Source organism: Macrotis lagotis, chromosome 3, assembly GCF_037893015.1.
Source record: "Macrotis lagotis isolate mMagLag1 chromosome 3, bilby.v1.9.chrom.fasta, whole genome shotgun sequence".
NCBI classification, from domain to species: domain Eukaryota; kingdom Metazoa; phylum Chordata; class Mammalia; order Peramelemorphia; family Peramelidae; genus Macrotis; species Macrotis lagotis.
Window position 1 is genome coordinate 39,322,241 of NC_133660.1, and position 13,476 is coordinate 39,335,716.

Here is a 13,476-nt window from a genome sequence, read left to right on the forward strand (position 1 = left end):
CTATACAGCAGTCTAAACTTCAAATACAGAAGCAGATGGTTAATGGCACTACTCCTTCAACCTCCAAAAATTCAATCCCACTTTGGGTTATGCTTTTGCACTTTGAATGCTAAGTAAGATGATGGTGGCAATGGTATTTCTATAGCATTTTATTAAGAAGTTTTATTAATGTCTTTTGTTTTTATGTCTCATTTAAAGTCATTTTTGAAGGACCCTATCTACCACACCCCCCAATAAATTTAATCTTCCATGGCAACAAAGAAAAACAATTAAGAAAAATATTCATTTGATCATATCTGACCATGTTTACACCATTCTGCTTCAGTAGTTTCCTTCCATTCTGTCATAAAGAAGGAAGTATATTTCTGAAACCAGTGTTGGTTTTTTCAATTGTCCAGAATACAACTTCTTCTCGTGATCCTTTTTTTATTGACATTTCTGTAATCATGATATATATTATTCTTTCTTTAGTTTGACTTTGGATCATACAAATCCTCCTTTATTTCTCTGATCTCTCCTACTCATCACATCTTCTCACACAATAAAGGCAAGAGAGGGCCAGGGTGAAAGGAGGGATAGGAGTTTGGGAAGCTAAAAAGTGCTGGGATCAGGGAGAGAGACAGAAAAATCCCCATAGAGGCATGAGGGAGAAATCTGGGGATCAAGAATGCTACTGGGAGAGGAGTGGAAGGAGGAAACATGGCTGACTTGAACACATGATCAAAATGGAAATTTAATAAAAAAAAAACTTCCAAGAGAAGAGTCCAGGAGTCAAGGGCAGAGGAATCTTCCAGGGTGAAAAGGAAGCTGCTATTTAGGGAGGCCTCTTAAAAGTTAGAAGGATGCTGGGATAGGATAGGTGGTAGAGAAGTCAAGAGCAGAGGCAGGAGTGAAAGGAATGAACAGGGCCAACTTGGACATCTCATCAAAATAGATGTTCTCCAAAAACTTTTCAGTCAGAGGAAAAGCCAACAGGGTTGGAGGGATCTTCCAGGTTGAGAAGGACATAAGAATTAAGGCATCTTCCAGATTGAACAGGCTACTGGGCCGTGATGGAAACGCAATCATTTCTCATCTTCAACATAAATTGACTCAATTATACAAAAGCAATATTTTGGTCTTCCAAACAGCTACTCTGATGGCATTCAGGTGATCAAAAGTTCTTGAAGGAAACTCATTCATTAACTATTTTTAAGTAACTATTGTGTACAGAGCACTGTGCTAGCTTCTAGGGGAGATTTAAAAAAACAGTTTAAATAAGATATCATGAAGCTTTGGTAGGTCCTATTAGGAGAAAAGATTTTAACTATGTACCCGTTAAAAGACTGAGTTTGAGTATCAATCAATTAACAAGTATTAATTAAGCACAAGCTAAGTATTATACTAGTCTTTGGGAATACACAGACCAAAATGGCATGGCCCTTGTCCTCAAGCAGCTTCCATTCTATCAGGGAGACAACATGCATGTATTCATAAGTATATTCAAAATGAAAACAAGATCATTTTCTGTGTGGGGGTTGGAGATAGGGTTTTCTATCATTAAAAGGGATCAGAAGGTGATGATAGTTGAGCTGAGCTTTGAAGAAAACCAAGGATTCTGAGGATGGTGGGCATTCCAGGCAGGATGAGTAACTAGTGCACACGGAGAGGAGATGAAAGATATAGCATCATGAAGCTGTACTTCCTAAGGATCATCGTGAGAATGAATTTATAACATAATAATATGTTTATGTAGCATCATTATCCCCATCTTACCAATGACAAAATTGAAGGTCAAAGAGGTTACTTGATTTTCCTACAGTTGCCCAGAACTTGACCCCAAAATTTTCTCCTGAATTATAATCCAGGCTGCTTTCTACTCTGCTTTCATTCTAGTAGGTTCTGTCTGATTCACTGAATGAAGACCTAGAAATCTCCAGGTCTTTATGAAAAGTCCCTGAAATATTGTCACAAATAAAATTACTCAGTTTCAATAAACACTTAACCAATTCACTTTGACTGGGGAGAGAAATGAGCCCTGAGATTCCTTTTATGCTATTTTATTCTTAAGCAGAGGTATTTGGGTAGGCTGCAGAGAGGGTAGACTCAGGTCTCCAGAAGTGAGGTGGGCTCAAGTTCTGGTCCCATTGACCACTTGCTTTGTGAGTGCAACTGTTCATAGCACTCAGTTCTCTAAAGTGTTCTCCCCCAGTTTCAGCAATCTTGATATTTCATGTTCTTCACCTCTTGCCCAAAGGCTGAGTTCTTTTTAAATCTTTAAAGGTAGTTGAAAATCCTAACTCATGTAACTGATAAGTAAGACTATCCCTGGATAACAGTCTAAAACACTCAAATTAGAAAAAGGCTCCCCAAAAGTTCCTTATAACATGAAATCAAAGGTTTACTCTGACATTCTGCCCAACCCCTTCTTTCCCAAAAGGTTTACTTTTTAAGGACACAGGATTTGTTTTTCTGGCTATCCTTTGTTCAGTCAGTTACTTTAATCTACTTTTTTGGAGGGCGAACTAAAAGCAAAATAGCAAATAATCATGAATTTCCCTCTTTTCCTTTTGATAGTAGTCATTTTTTCAAAGATAAAGAAACTGCCAACTAGGTCAGAGAAATTTATTTTTTATTGAAAAGCATGTTGTAAAGCTAATGAGGAAAGCATTTATTAATTGTTTATCATGGAGCAAACATTATGGCTCACAAATACATAAGCAAAAGTAGTCCCTGCCCTCAGGTAGTTTACTTTGGAGGAATAACACAATTAGGAAAATGTTTGTCTGAGAGGGTACTTTGGTCTGGAAAGCTACTGGTATGGGAAGCTGGGTCATGGAGGGGGTAGACTGACACACTCCAACCAGGAACAATGTCAGAGTTGATATGTTCTTGGTTCTTGATACATTTATGGGGAAAGGAAATAGTGATTGGGGAGGAGGGCAGGGGAGGGGGGATTGAGGATGAGGGGGAAAAAAGAAAGCTCTAAAAGGAAATTAGGTAATTTTAAAAATTTGCAGAGTAAAAAAGATTGTCTTATTTGGTACTTCATTAAAAAAAAGCAAAACATTTATCCAAGTCTCTACTGTTCTTTGCGCTATTCCATCTAACTGAGAAACTGCATGACATCAAAGTAAGATAAGAACTATCAGACAAAAAAAAAAAGATATCTTCTCATAGACCCCTTTGAAACCCTTTTGGGACCTTGCCTTTATAAGGTCAGAATCTGTAAACAGATCATCTATTCCATGTCCCTTGTTTTATAAACTTGGGCAGCTGAGGTTGAGAGAGGTCAAATTACTCTTCAAAGTTAACACCTTGGCAGAGCCACAGCTAAGTCTTCTGACTGCCAGTCCAGGGTTATTTACACTAGGCCACACTGCCTCTCCCTAGGGGAGACAGTGGTTGGTTTTCAAGACTGTTGATAAGAATGAAAGTACACAGTAGAGGCTTTATGGAAGAAAAGAATTCAATCAATAGAGTAGGATAGCTAACTCACAACCCTGTGCTTTAGAAAATTACCTTAGTAAGGTGGTGGGGTTGGGCGGCCTACCCTAGAGCACACGACTGGGTGATTGTTGGGTGTCTAGGGTGGGATGTGGGCTCCGGGCTCCAAGGTCGGTGCTCTGTCCTCTGCCCCATCATACACATTTGAAGAGGGACCGAATGAAAGGAGAGAGAGAAAATAGAATAAATGGGAGTAGGGAGGAATGGATGGAGGGAATCACAATCAGCAATAGCGACTGTGGGGGGAAAAGATGGAAGTAACTTCTCTGATGGACTTATGATAAAGAATGCAATTTGGGGCAGCTAGGTGGCCCAAAGGATAAAGCACCGGCCCTGGAGTCAGGAGTACCTGGGTTCAAATCCGGTCTCAGACCTAGCTGTGTGGCCTTGGGCAAGCCACTTAATGCCATTTGACTTGCAAAAAAACCCAAACCCTTAAAAAAAAAAAAGAATGCAATTTACCCCAGAGGCTGAGCTGATGGTATCAGAACATAGACTGAATCATTTTTTTTCTTTCTTTAACTTTATTTCTCTTTCACTTTATTTTTGTGAGAAGAGGGGGGATTATGTTTACTCTTAGGACAAGACTATTTTAGCAATGTAAATAAAATAATTTAGTAAATGTAAATAATGTAAATAAAATAATTTAGTAAAATAAATAAAAATTAAAATTAAAAAAAGAAAATTATTTTAGCAACCCCTATAGCAGTAATAATAAATATGGTGCTAATAATGTGCCAGATACTATGTTCTTTGTTCAGTTATTTTCTTTTCTTTTTTTTGCAAGGCAATGGGGTTAAGTGGCTTATCCAAGGCTAGGTAATTATTAAGTATCTGAGATCTGATTTGAACTCAGGTTCTCCTGACTCCAGGGCTGGTACTCTATCCACTACACCACCTAGCTGCCCCTGTTCAGTTATTTTCAATCATGTCTGACTCTTCATGACCCCATCTGAGTCACTAGCAATGATCATGGAGTGGTTGGACATTTTCTTCCCCAGATAATTTTACAGATGAGGAAACTGAGGCAAATAGGGTTAAGTTATCTTGCCCAGGGTCACACAACTAGTAAGTGTCTGAAGACAGATTTGAACTTAGTTCTTCATGACTGCAGGCCAGGCACTCATCCACTGTGTCATCTAGCTTCCCCTTTATTTCTAGTATACCTTCCAAAAGAATAGACAAGAAAAAGAAATAGGGACATCATGTATATAACCATTTTGTAACCCTGAGTGGGGAGCTGGTAGTAAGAGGCTCTCTTACAATTTTCTCCCCATCCAGATGCTTATTGAAGGTCTTTCCTTGATCATCACCAGAAAAGATAGCCCTCCTAAGAGTCCTTTGTGATTCTGCTCAGTTCTGGCACAGTAGAAAAATCAAAGAGGCTCCTTTTCTTTCCCACTTGTTAATCAGAGAGGAAACAGTCCTCTCTGTGCATACTTCAAAGTCCATGGGGGCAATAGAATCACACAGAGTTCACAACTCAGGATCATAAAGACTGAGTTTCTTTTTGCCCTGTCCCCCATTATCAAGAAAATAATTGCAATTAGAAATTCTATTTTTACTATCATGAAAAAAATAAAATCATGAACTTCAAAAGACCTAAGGTGATTCAACAACACACAAAAAGGATGCTCTAACTAGCAATAGAGAAACTATTTTCACATTGATGCTGGATTTAGGGCAGAGAATTGGAGACAAATTTTTATTGTAGATTGTTATTGACGTTAGTAAACCCTGCCCCTAAAGAGAGTATCCTATCCTAAATAGAGCACTGAATTTAATGTCAGAGAATCTTTCTAGTCTTCTTACACTTTATTCTTCTTACCAGTCTGAATCACTGAGATACCCCGAGGGTCCAACCCTCTCAACAATTTTTTTTTTCTTTCTTCTTTTGGACATGGTCATTCTTGGACTCTTTGCCTCATCTCTCTCTTATCTACATTTAATGACTGAATGAGTGTTTCCTCAGTCAAACTGACCTGGGAAAGGCTTGGTTTTAAAAAGTCAAATTCTTCTACTTCATGCAGGGTCATACCCAATTATTCTAATCCATATCTGGCCACTGGATCCAGAAGAAACGGTAAGACTGGTAACTTAGCAAAGTCCCTCCCACTTAAATCCAACTAATGTGCAAAAGGCATCACCTCCTTGATGTCATGGCCCTCTTCAAGAATGAAGGTCAAGTTTTTCTTGAGGTTTCTCTAGCTTTGTGGAAAGTATTGTAGTAATGTGAAAATAAATAAATATATAAAAGAATGAAGGACAAATAATAATTCAGTCATCCAGGTTACCTAGTATATGTGTTTCTCACTTGCCCCATGGATCTCACATCTCCTCCCCTTTGTCCTGGCTATCCCCCATACCCAGAATGTCCTGCTATCTTACCTCTGCCTCTTAATTTCCCTAATAACTCTCTTTAAAATTCAGCTCAAATTCTTCCTTCCTTGAGCAGGAAACTTTTCTCAGTCCCCTTTGCTATTAGTATCTTCCCCTTTATAATATATTCCATCTACTCTCTGTGTAGTTTGAATCTACCTATATATTTGCATGTTCTCTTTTTCCATTGAAAGGAATTTTCTTGAAGACAGGACATTATTTTTAAAGCTTAGCAGAGTCCCTAGCTCTTAGTAAGTGGTTAAGTTAATAAATAATTGGTGATGACCTGCTTGACTGACTTGTGCCACCCCAAGACTTCCCCTTAGAATAAAAAAATTCATATCATTTTGTTCCTACTGATGGGTTAGCCCTAGGAATATCAGAATTTATCTTGCATCTCTAGGCCTTCACCAAATGAAAGAAAGCAAGAAAGAAAGTAAAGAAGGAAGGAGGGAAGGAAGAAAGAAAAAGAGAAAAGGAAGGAAGGAAGGAAGAAAATAGCTTAACATTTGCGAAGTCCTATACAAATGTTAATTTATTTTGATTATCTTATTTTATCTTCATATCATCCCTGTAAGGCAGGTGCTATTACTATCCTCATTTTATAGGTGAGGAAATTGAGGCAGACAGAGGTTAAGAGACTTGCCCAGGGTCACTGAATGAAAAGTGTCTGAAGCTGGACAAGAATTTACAACATCCTGCTACAGGCTGGGCACTCTATTCACCGCAGTTCCATATCTGAGTTTCCTTTCAAAGGGGTGTGCCAGAATCAACTCTTACCAGTGCTCCAGAACCAATTGTTAAATTTTCAGTGTGAGCACTTACAAATCTGGACTTTAGTGATTATTTTTGTTGATTGTTTAGACTTAAAATATTGTTGGGGAAAATTTTATGATACAGATTAAAGTTTGAAATATGTCTTTTGTTTTGTAAAGAGCTAGTTACTAAACCTTGGCCAGCACACTCCCACTCTTGATGCTGGCAATCACATCTTCCTTATAAATTTCCTCCTTCCTTGTAAATATCCTCATTCCAAAAAAGGTTTATTTCTGTCAAAGGGACAGGTTCTTAACCTTTTATATTTGTGTTGTGGATTCCTTTAGCAGTTTGGAGAAGCCTTTGGATCCTGTCTAAGAATCATCTTTTTAAATGTATCAAATAAAATACACAATATTATGAAGGAAACCAATTATACTAAAATAAAAGTCTCAAAATGTTTTTTAAATAAGTTTACAGACCTCAATTATGGAACCCTAGTTCATGGCAAGCAAATGCCTTGTGATAGGGAATGTTATACAAACACTGCTGATAATCACAGGTCATATTTTGCTTTATCTAGCTACAAATGCAGATGTGGAGAGATGGAACATATGACTATGAAATAGTCTGTTTATTATTGCCCTCAAATTTTTCTAATATGGTTATATAACAAACATTTTCCAAATCATAGGTTCTCTATTAATCCTTTCCTCCCCTTTTCCCCTCCCCTTTTGGAATACTTTCTTTTCTGTTTTGTTTTATTTTTCTCTCTGTCACTAATATTTAGTGACAGCTAGGTAGTACAGTGAAAAGGAGTAGATGGGATGACTCACTCTGGACTAAGAAAGACATGAGTTCAAATTCAGCCTTAGACACTTAACATAGCTGTTTGGCCTTAGGTAAGTCACTTCACCTCTGCCTCAGTTTTCTCAACTGTAAAATAGAGATCATAAGGTAATCAACAACTCTCTTTTTAATCCTAATTTTAATAGACATATATAATTGTGCAATGGGTAGAATGCTGAACTTGGTATCAAGGAAATCTGCTTTTAAATTCTTTTGATTTTTACTTGCTTTGTGACCTTGGGCAAATCACTTTGCTCAGGCTTATCTATACATTATAGATCATCAAGTTCTAAAGTTATGGGAAACCATTTCTTCACCATCAGGATCACTGAGATGTGACATAATGACATAAAATTTAACTATACTCTCAACAAATACAAGTTCAATCTAATTTAACATTTACAAATACAAATAAAATATGGAGCAAATATTCAAATAAAAACTTAATATTTGACCAGTTGGCATTTTGAATTGTAAAATCATAATGACATAAATTTTAAAAAGAACCAAAACTATGATAACCAAGCTACTCTGAATCCATGGACTTGTTAAGTTTTGTGGCCTTTACTGTTTTTTTAAATGACCATAGCCAAGATAGACATCATTATTCTTTTTCTATTAATCTTTGTTTGCTAAATCAATAGATTTTTTCTTATTTCTAGTATTCCTTTTAAAGTAATATTTCATTCATTAATATGCTATAATTTTTAACCATTTTCCAATTGGACATATTTCTGTTTTTTATAAGGCAATCTTTATTATTTATGTTCAAGTAGGTTTTTACCTCCCATTTTAGAAATATTGGGATCTAGTACCAGTAAGATTTTAGATGCCATTCTGTCCATTTCCATTTTGTAGAGCTATTAATTTTGTCTCTATAGTAACTTAGATCAACTGCATTGAATAACTCACCACTCTCCCCCACTCCCACCAAGAACTCCCTATCATTATCAGCAATGTTCTTTGTTTCTTACCACATTTCAAGAATGTATGTACATGCAGCCTGAGGCAGATCCTTGATCATTTCAAGAGTTGCATGGAAAATGTTTCCATTAGTCCCCCCCACTTTCTTCTATATTATAGCTATTCCTTCTAAATGGGGTGGATGGGATGGGAAGAGGCATGGTACTGCCATTTGAAAAATTCAAATAAAAATTTTTGGTCCTCCCATCATATTTCAGAAGAAGTCTGGATTATCATGTTATTAAAAAACAAAATATGTTGATATTATCCTTTTTATATATTTGAAGCATTTCTTAGTTTCTAAACCTTTTTGTCATCTGCTGGCCTTCACATGTCATCTATAACTTCCACAAAATTCCCCCAAAATTCTCATTTAATTTCTTATGCTGTCCCATGATAAACTTAAACCTCGATGGGGAAAGTCGAGGTATGGAAGGGTTAGCAGTATTTGTCTTCCCTGTCTTGTTCTTATGAACTCAAAAGCTTTCTTAGAAATGACTTGAAATTGCCTTGCCAAAACAAAAGGAAGAAATCACTTGAAATATTCATCTTTTTTTCAGTCTTCTTTAAAATAATGAGCATCTCCAGTTATCCTTCAGGGAAACTAGCCCACTGCAAGTTTGCATGATACCTGTGGTTTCTTAAAAGTGAATACAATTCTCTCTGGCCAACTGTCCTGTCCCCCTCCTCTGGACTCTATAACAAGATCCTCTACAATTTTGGGGGTAACAGTCATGTTGTACGAAAGGCCATTTACTTGGGTCTCTTAGTCTAGTGCAAAACACAAAGAACAATAGGAAACACTGAGTTGTCTTTGTCAGAATTAATCAGCTGCCAGTGGAGGTTGCCTTAAATGAGGAAAGAGGCCTAAAGAGTGGCAGTTCTGAGAATTGGGGGCATTCTGGGAGACTGAAAGGGAAAAACTATTGTTAGAAGGGATAACCAAAGGCTTAAAATGTGAATGAACCTAAGTAGCTGTGAGAAGTCCAAAATGGTGATGGGCTTTTCTGATGCCATAATCACCAACTAGAAGAAGACTTAGAGATATCAAATGGCATTTCCCTCGCTCAAATTCCTACTTTGGAATTCCATTCATTAGGATTTTGTTTTGTTTTGCTTTGTTTTTTAGTGTGGCTTAAGTATTCTTCTCTAGTAATTACTAGTTTCTCTGTGACTGTGATATGAATATAATATTTCTGTGATATTTTATGACAAATTCAACATTTGTTTCAAGACTATATAATGTTTAATATAAATCAAAATATAATTTTTCAAATGCATTTTATTTATAATTTATTCCCTGGCTCTGAGAATTCATACTTCCAGGGGATGCTTTCTGCACTTTTGTTCACTGAAGACATTGTTCTGCTTCTCTGGAAAATGTTGGCTTTAGTCAAAGAGATATGGCTGATACCAAAGCCTAAGCCTGTGGTTCTTACCATGGGGTTCATGAACTTGGTATGTATATAGATAGATAGATAGATAGATAGATAGATAGATAGATAGATAGATAGATAGATAGATATAGATATATATACAGAGAGAGAGAGAGATAAAGATAGAACCAGAGATATATAGTACAGGCAGATACATAGATATAGATCTCTATAGATATATATATAAGTGAATTTCAATATATATAATTTAATTCCTTCATAATCCTTTTTATTTTATCCATTTTTAAAATGCCAACTATGTCCTAGATACTGGGTTATATGATTTCCAAATATTAGCTCTGTAAAATGACCTTAAAAGGTAAGTATTATGATAATTCCCATTTTTGTAGTTGAGGAAACTGAGGCAGACAGAAGTGAAGTGACTTGCCCAGGGTCACAAAGCTATCTACCACTAGGCTATAGAGCTACCTCAATTTGGAATCATAAATAATAATAATAACAATAATTACCAGTATGCATGTAACAACACTTTGAGGTTGACAAAGAGCTTTAGAAACATTATCTTTTTTAATATAATAAAGTTATTTTATAAATTATAATGAAGGAAATCTATAAACACTAAGTTGACCTAGTACAAGTATAATGATAGGCTACCTTTAAAATCCTTTTGATAGCCAATGATTATTGAACCTAGAATTTGAAGTCACATAAAAGGAATCATTAATTTCTTGAGCCCTTTGATTGAAAAAGCTACTGGTATTCACAGGTTTCTCAAGACCTTGTAATTATAAAGGAAGTGGTTATTTCTAACACTTTTAGCCATAGCAACCATGTCACCTCCTCTGAAGGCCTGCCTAGATGCCCCTGATTGGCAAGGCCATGACTCTGGGGCCTATGCCAATAGTGAGTAACCTCTCTAAAAAAGTTTTCACAAGCTGGGGAAAGCTCCAAGTACTGACCTGCACACCCAGGATTACATCTTGTTATTTGAACACCAGCATCACTAAAGTTTAGAATCATCGTTACATCAATGCAGTAACCACAAAATGATTATTTCTTTTTCACCAAAGAAGCTTTGAAAGAACATTCCCCTAAGCTATAAAGGGGTCTCAATCTGTGTTAGTGGAGTAAATTATCCATACTGTTGAAATCAAACATCAACAAGGTGACAGTAGATCAAACTCTAGGCTGGTATTCAGGAAAACTTGCTTTCAGTGACTGCTTCAAACACTTACTAACTAAGTAATCCTGGATAGGTCACTTAACTTTGGTTTGCCACAGTTTTTTTAGTAGTAAAATGGGCATAATGATAGCATCTGCCTCTCAGGGTGTTACAAGGAAAAATGGGATATTTGTGAAGAGCTTAGCATGTAATAGGTGCTTATTCAATATTTGTTTCCTTCTTTCCTACTTGGGGGAGTGGGGGGTAGGAGTCAGCATTAAGTGTCTTACCCAAGGTCATGTAGCTAGTGTCCAAGGACAGATTTGAATACAGGTTCTCCTGGTTCCACGACTAGTGCTCTATCCTCTGCATTGCTACCTAGCTGCTCCCTCCTTCCTATATTCTTAAAATAATTTAGACTATTCTGTCTTTATCAGATACCTATATACTGAAGTCTGACCATAATTTTGGAACTATAGTCCTAACCCTTTACTTTACAGATAAAAATACTGAGGCAGCAATAGATTCGGTTATTAACCTAAAGGCACACAGCAAGACAATGGCTGGCCTATCATTAGGACACATAGCTTTTGACCTCCTATCATTAGGACACAGAGCTTTTGACCTCCATTTTAAATTAAGTATGTGATGTTGCATTTGTTTCTGGAATTAAAAGGGACAAAGATTCTATTGGGGGGGATATCTTTAGTGGTCCATTGATGTCCAAAGTGCCTTTGCTACTCTGAGGCAGCCTGGACTAGAGGAATCTGCACCGATTACCCTTGGAACCTAGAAGGCCAGAGTGCAAATTCCACATCAGATTTTTGCTAACTCTATGACCTTTGGCAAATAACATGAAAGTCTCTCTGAGCCTCAGTTTCTTAATTTGTGAAATGGATTGGAGAATAGCATCTATCCTGTAGAATTTTGAGAATCAGATATAATAATATATGAGGATCATTTCTGAACCTTAAAGTAATTTGTAAATGTAACTCTTATTATCTTATCTTGGTCAACCTTCCTTGTGCACTTTCCTTTTCTTCTGGAATGACATTCCTTTGACCTTCCTAACCCAACATTGCATTGATAAATGGCAAACAAGAGAAGCACTATCTATGGATTTTTTTCATATTTAGAAGAAATGTGGCCCCACTGATTGAATTATTAAAAGATGGAGCATATTCTTAATGAAAACTGGTCATGATTGAGCAACCCAACTCAAAACAAAGGCATGACTGGGATAGATGATGTCTGTGAAAGATCATTAGATCTGGTTGCAGAAGACTCAGGTTTTAATCCTGCTTCTCCTATTTACTACCTATTAACCTTGGACAAGCATAACCACTCTGGGTCTCTGTTTTCTTATTCATGAAAAACATGGGATTGGAATGGATGATTACTATGGTTGGCTGCTGATTCAGTGACCAAGAGATTAGAGATTCATCCTAAGGATGGCTTATTCCCTCCAAAAAGAGGGAATCAATCTTTTCTTCAAACTCTCTGACTCATCATGCTCTCCCACTAGAGTTGTAGGGGAAAATCTCTTTAACAAAGCCTATGTGTCCTTTGTATCTAGAGTCTCTTCTAAGAGGAATCATTAACAGAATCCTTTCTAGACTAGGTTTCCAAAGTTCAAAGTAGATAACTTTTAGGACAATTATTTATTTCCTCTACCATCGAAGAAATGCTTGAAACATGCCAAACATTCATTAACAAATTTGTTGCATTGTTGTGTCTGAATCTTAGTCGACCCATTTTAGAGTTTTCTTGGTCAAGATACTGGAGTGGTTTGCCATTTCCTTCTCCAGCTCATTTTACAGATGAAGAAATTGAGGCAGAGTTACACAGGAAGGAAGTGTCTGAGGTCAGATTTAAACTCACAAGAAAGGGTATTCCTAGTTTCAGGTCCAATGTACCTTCCACTGTGCCATGTAGCTGTCCTCAAACAAACACTTAAATTATTATCTCTGAGAGTATCTATTATACTCTCCCAAAATATAAAGATAGTATTTACTAGACATTCTCCTTTGATATTAGATTTGAACTATCTCAAGGTATAGGTCTCAGGAGGTGAAGGTCCAAGCATTTGTTGTCATGTCTGCTAAGAAATTGGATAGTCATGGAGGCACCTTCATGATATCTACCACTGACTGAGATGTTTCTAACTTCTTAAACTCCTTTGATTACCATCAGACCTGGAACCATCTATTTCTCAGGATTGTTTTTTCAATGACTTGAGCTCAGGAAATGGAACACAAAACAAAAAAGGAATCTTGGAATAGGAGGCCCAATCTCTGGTTCACCTAGGTAAGCACATGCTCCGGTTATCTGGTGTCCAAGTCACAACCACCATTAATGCTAGGAGCAGAAGAAGGGGAAGAGAGAGGGAGAGGGGGTGAGAGAGAGAAAAAGAGAGAAATCTCTTTCCATCCTTACTAGAAATTCACATGAGAGCTTGAGATTCCTAAGCAGAACTTTCAAGAA

At 36.9% G+C, this 13,476-nt stretch overlaps 1 protein-coding gene across 5 annotated transcripts in view; it reads left to right on the forward strand.

Moving 5' to 3' along the window:
• Positions 1 to 13,476, forward strand: part of SHROOM3 (shroom family member 3) — a 247,547-nt gene that overhangs the window by 119,527 nt on the left and 114,544 nt on the right. The window lies entirely within an intron of this gene.